Below are 5,918 nucleotides of genomic sequence, written 5' to 3'. Positions count from 1 at the left end.
GTAAATGAAATGATAGGGTTGGGTACGTCCCTTCAAAACGCCCTTTAAGGCCCCCTCGGGGTATATAAAGTATAAATTTTTATCCTTTACTACATTACAATTAAGACTTAGAAAAGAAGGCGATTGCGAACTGTACGGTATCTCTCCCCTTTTATTTTAGATATGTTGACGATGTTGTAATGGCTGCACCATCCGACATGCTCGATTACATTTTACAAACGTTCAATTCCTTCCACCCTAGACTACAATTCACTTTAGAAGAAGGAATCGACAATAGATTAAGTTTGCTTGACGTTACACTTATTTTACATAATAACTACATAATTTTTGACTGGTTTCATAAACCTACACATTTACGAATCGCGACACCCTCTTTGTCACAAAAGAGGCACTGTAATTTCACTTATAGACAGAGCCTTCTGTCTGTCGCATCCAAGCTTCCACCAAAAAAATCTCGAGTTCGCTATCAATAGCTCATTAATTAACGTATATCCGCTTTAATTCATTTTTAACATATTAAAAAAACATATCAAAACTTTGATCGCGTTACAGAACAAAAAAAATATGAACATTGACACAACGATTAACGATCGACTTCGAAGATACAGTACACCAATATCGTATACCGTATATCTCGAAAATATCAGAACAATTTTCTAACATAGTTTGCGATTTAAATACAAAAATATCCTACACAAGCTTGAATAAACTCAGAAGATTTATCCGGGTACAAAAAGATGAAATATCCATAGGATCACGGAATAATGTGGTCTATAAAATTTCATGCAAAGATTGCGACGCGTCCTACGTCGGGCAAACAAAAAGATTATTGCAAACGAGATTAACGGAACATCGGAATAGTTATTTGTGCAACAAGTGCTGGAAGTTGAAAATTCCCGGGTGCGGTGAACGCACTCGCCTTCGGCTCGTGCGTCAACTCCGCACCCGTGAATTTTCAACTTCACGCACGTGTTGCATACCTTATTTTATGTTGCAAATGTGTGGAAAGTGGCCTATCACGCACGCGTTGCGTGCGTAATGGGCTACTTTCCATGCACGTGTGACATAAACATATTAACAAAAACACGGCACAGAAGTCTGTAGTGACTAAACACAGACTCATCAATAATCATGAGTTTGATTGGAATAAAGTGAAAGTTTTGGATGAAGAACAGTCTTACGGAAGGAGACTAATGCCTAAAATGATATATATTAAAAGACAAAAAAACGGCTTCAATTTACAAACAGATACAGAGAGTACCATTACAAACGAGCTATCTAAAATTGAACTTTGTGTGTGTGTTTGCGCGCGCGGTTGTTTATAATCTAATGTTTACACGAATTTATCATGACTTTGATCTTATTACAAACGGACAGTTAGTTTCCGATGATCATGACTGACGGTTTGCTCCTTACGAACTGGAGAGGGTGAGTGACCTCCATAAATTAATATAATATATATATATTGACATATAATATATAAAATTAAAACGATAACTTCATCACGATAGCGTAGTTTCTCCTTGTGGTTGGAACCTAGAGGAGGCCCTATACATAAATACCTTGACATTCGTGAGTGGTCGCCGTTGGTTAAATTAACCCGTTAAATTAATATCTTTACTTATAGTAGGTATGTATATCTAATATGTAATAATTGCGAATTTTATGTCCATAATGCTAATGTTTAAACCTTGTTAGATGCTGAAGATGGTCCGAATAGGGACCGAAACGTTAATATTCAATAAAGAAGAATGAACGTTCCTAAAGAAAAATAAACGTTTTTCGTACGGTCAACAGCGATTGGCTCTTAATTAGCCTGTTTTCTTTTACGTGTGGATGTTCAACAGAGCCTCAACTTTCTAATTTATATAATTATATTTTTATACGATATATGAAACCACACTACTCTTGATTGCATTCTTTTTCTTAAGCATAATTTTATCGCATCTGTTTTATATTCTTGACAATTTTCTCTATTATTTAAAAGCAATAAAGTAAAGTAATATTGTAAAGTAGATATACAGGTAGTAACTTACTTAGTGCTTACATGAATGATTGCATATGTTTTGCGTGCATTATATGACTCAATAGCAAATGTAAATTATTTTAACACGCTAGTAAAAAAGTACAACTAGAATTTATCATCTGTTATAAACATGCATTTATTATGTAAATGCAGATTATTATATATATTATTATTATAGAATGTTATAATTTTTTCTAATTATAATTTATTCTCTGGCTTACCCGTTGTAACTCTTTATCCATTAGTATTTACACTTTTTAACTTTGCTGATGTCTATATCAGGATTGTATGAGAGTTTCGTCTGCGAAAGTTTACATGCTTGAGAAGTAAAACTGAAGAAGGACACAATGTCATCAGTTTAGATAACCCTAGTGATACGTACAAAAAATTTTAGACGATACAAGTTAGTTTCAAGCAAATGCTCAGTTCCCAACAGAAATGTTTATGTTATTTTCTTATGTATCTCTTCGTTATCGGACAGATGTTGACAGTCTGTGCCCACCCGAATCAAAATTTAAAACCTACTATAAATCTTGTACATGGTCATTTGTGCCTCCGATAATATTCCTTGGCCTGCAAGTTCTATCTTAAATTTGATAACGTTTTCTTTTCGCCTTTGTTTAATCTTGTTGTCCTACAGAATCCATATTTAATGATGTTGGATATACAATTCCTTTCGTTCTTACAACTCCTATTTCTTAATCTTTTTTGAACGTTCAAATCTTATCAGAATTTCTAACGCCAATAGAAATATTAATACTCGATCTATAGATCGGGAACAATTTCTACTATTTTATATTAAAGCAATTATAATATTAGAGTATAAAATGAACAGTGACAAATATATAGTAAACAATATTTTATTCCAATTATTTTTTATTGATAGGCATTTTTATGTACATTTGATTATCAATTTTTATATATACGCATACACATTTTAAAGTTTCAATAGGAATATAGCTATAAAGTTGTCTGTTTTGTGACATTTTTGTAAAAAATATTAGTGTCGGCTATACTATAATTACACACACGCACGCATGCACACGCACCACAACAATGCTCACGAACAACAAATTCTCTGTTGTGTTCACACTGACAGAGCTGTTTATTGCAATTCTGTTGAACAGTTTTGATAAAACACTTGATTTCTGCACATGGTGTGTTTGACTTTCATTATTTACATATTGCACAACAGAAGATTCAATCTGCAAATCTTTATACACACACATACATTTGCAATACATGAATATGTTTTTTAGTAATCTAAAATATATTTTAGTAATTTAAAATATTTTTTAGTAATCTAAAATATTGCCACAATGAGACAGTTGCAGGGATTCTTAAATTGTACGTTGCAGTAATAATAATGTTTGGTAATCTTCGTGATTTCTTATCTAACCCAGGTAGTAGTAGCTTTAATTTTTTTTAACAAAATTATATTACAAAATTATTACCTTATTCAGTCCAAGTAACATCTACTATTTTCCAAAAAAGTAAAAAATCTTTAAATTGCGCCAATTACAAGAAAGAATATGTACAATACCTTATATATTTTCTTGTAAATTTAAATATTTTAATAAAATATTTTTATATTTTGATTGCATCGAAAAGTAATTGTATTACTTTTACAAATCTTTACATTGTAAATAAAAAAATAATGTGTATAATAATAATTTTACGAGATTAATTTTTTTTTTTAATTCAACAAGGAAATACAAGGTATTTAAATACAAAGTTTATATATGTATTTTTTAATAGAATAAAAGATTTAATAAGAAAGAATTACAGAGGTAACAAAATAAAAATATTTTATTAAAATCTTACTGTGCCAGACTAGAGTCAAGCTCAACAGGGTCTTCTTTCCCCGCTATTTTTTCCAAGCCCGTTCCCTTGGCAGTGGTTTCGCTAGATAGTAGATAGGGACAGTGGGAATCTCGTTAATCCATTCATGCGCGTCACTAATTAGATGACGAGGCATTTGGTTATTTGTTTTGTTTAAGGCAAAACGACCGCAATAATGCACAGTAACTCTGAACCTATAACGATATTGCAAGGTGGTTTACTGTCGGTGTTCGCAGCTAACACCCTGGAAGTGCTTGAAAGGAGCTGTCTAGCGCTCTCACTCTACTAATCATGCACACTCCAACGTGCACCACTAATTGCGGTTACGTTCCGCCCCGGCACATAACAGGTTGTTATTCCGTTAAATCTCTTCCAATTAAGCCATGAGCCCCAGAGGACGCGAGTAGTAAGCGTATTATACGCAGTTGGGCAGGCGTTAGGCCCAAACTACGCAGCTCACCTTCGCTCCTAGGGCTCCAGACATCTCGCCATGAGATCATAATGGCGGTGAAACGGACATTATCACGCAGCACTCCTGTGCGCTCAGCTACCCGGTCCACTAGATCATTACAAGATCGGTACTTCTCCACCTTGCGCTCATGCGATACCTCTAACGCAGTTTTGCTGGATACTACTTGCGCGTCTACGACCACTGCCTTACCACCCTTAGCAATGGTCAGGTCGGGCAGCCTCAGGCCGGCAGAGGTCGAATAGGTTAGCTCCGCATCGACATGCCACCCCTTCTGCTAAAAGAAGCCACCGACTCGACGACAAAGTCGTTATGCCGCAGGATTCTCCCTCCGTGTGTTCTGAAGCAACGCTGAACGCAGTGAGCCGGCGTCTCGATATCGGGACAACCAGCACGACAGCGAACCTCGCGCCCATCACGACCTCGGGAGACTCTCGCTCTAGACGGAATACAGTTGGCCCGTATGTGATGATAGTGCACGTAGTCGGCTCCGGGAATGAGGTCGGCGCCCGCCGACACTCAGTGTGAACTCAGCTTTGACGTTTCCGCCTCCCTGAGCCCGTTCCCATCGCACAACTCGCGCAACCAGGTTGCACATTGTTGTCTGAGCTCAGCAGACGTATGCACCCTGTTGCCCCGGATGCGCATCTGGTTCTCACACCAAACCAACCGCCTAGCCACGAATGTGGTTTCGGCGGCAGCGCGCGCCGCGGGCAGAGTGCTGCGACACAACCGCTGCAGTCGGTCAAACTTCAGAATAGGGATTAGAATCTTGAATAGAGGCAAACCAAGCCCGCCACTCTGTATCGGCGCATGAAAATATCCAGCAGAAACATCATAAGGAAATCGCAACCATCGTCTAATGGCCGCGCGTACCATAATATCAACGCCCTTCAACGTTTTGGCCGTGACTGTTCCCACTATCCAACGGTGATAATACCGTGGCAGGAGAAAGTCACGCAAGAGCCTCAGCCGCTGTTGCGGCTTCAAAGGCGCCCTAGTGAGTTGCTCGATGGAATAAGCTAGGGGCGAATTATTAGCAAACTCCCTAGCACTTTCGTACATGCAGCCCAGGTACGCCCAAATATCGACAGGAAATCTTTGCGGGATCAGCGCTCCCCCCACGGTGAAGTAAGGTGTTGTGTCGATTTTTACCTTTTTGTCTTTACCGGACGCCACCATGGACAGCACTTTGCCTTGATTATTAGTCCATTACGCGCAAAAGCAGCCTGAAGCCGTGTCAAGTTCTCCTGTAGATCGGACCTGGTAGAGGCAAAGAGCACAATGTCGTCTGCGTAGCCTAAGGCGCCGATCAGCTCGTCCCCCAACTGATAGCATCCTCCGAGAGAATGGCTAGTACGCGCTACCTGCTCCGCCTCCCCGTACGACTCGCGCAAGGCCGTCATGTCTCCATCCGCGTCACTGGACGCCTCCATCACGGGACACCAGTACCCGTCGAATTTGACAGCGGACGGTCGCTCACGTGCCGAGCCGCCTCCGAGGACGTGCGATAGGCAGGTCTTTGGGTTCTTCTTGTAGAGAGTCTGCACGTGTGCATATTCTCTCTTTCTTTTCTGCTTC

At 39.0% G+C, this 5,918-nt stretch overlaps 1 long non-coding RNA gene across 1 annotated transcript; it reads left to right on the top strand.

Moving 5' to 3' along the window:
- The first annotated feature begins 1,325 nt into the window (after nt 1-1,325).
- On the top strand, nt 1,326-2,174 carry LOC112465972. Its single transcript, XR_003042092.1, has 3 exons — nt 1,326-1,428; nt 1,512-1,630; nt 1,699-2,174. It is a non-coding gene; the product is annotated as an uncharacterized LOC112465972 (long non-coding RNA).
- The last annotated feature ends 3,744 nt before the right edge of the window (nt 2,175-5,918 follow it).

The sequence above is a fragment of the Temnothorax curvispinosus genome, unplaced genomic scaffold (assembly GCF_003070985.1).
Source record: "Temnothorax curvispinosus isolate PA1 unplaced genomic scaffold, ASM307098v1 QBEX01015696.1, whole genome shotgun sequence".
NCBI classification, from domain to species: domain Eukaryota; kingdom Metazoa; phylum Arthropoda; class Insecta; order Hymenoptera; family Formicidae; genus Temnothorax; species Temnothorax curvispinosus.
Note: the sequence above shows the minus strand (reverse complement) of the source record. Positions and strands in the feature narration are given on the sequence as shown.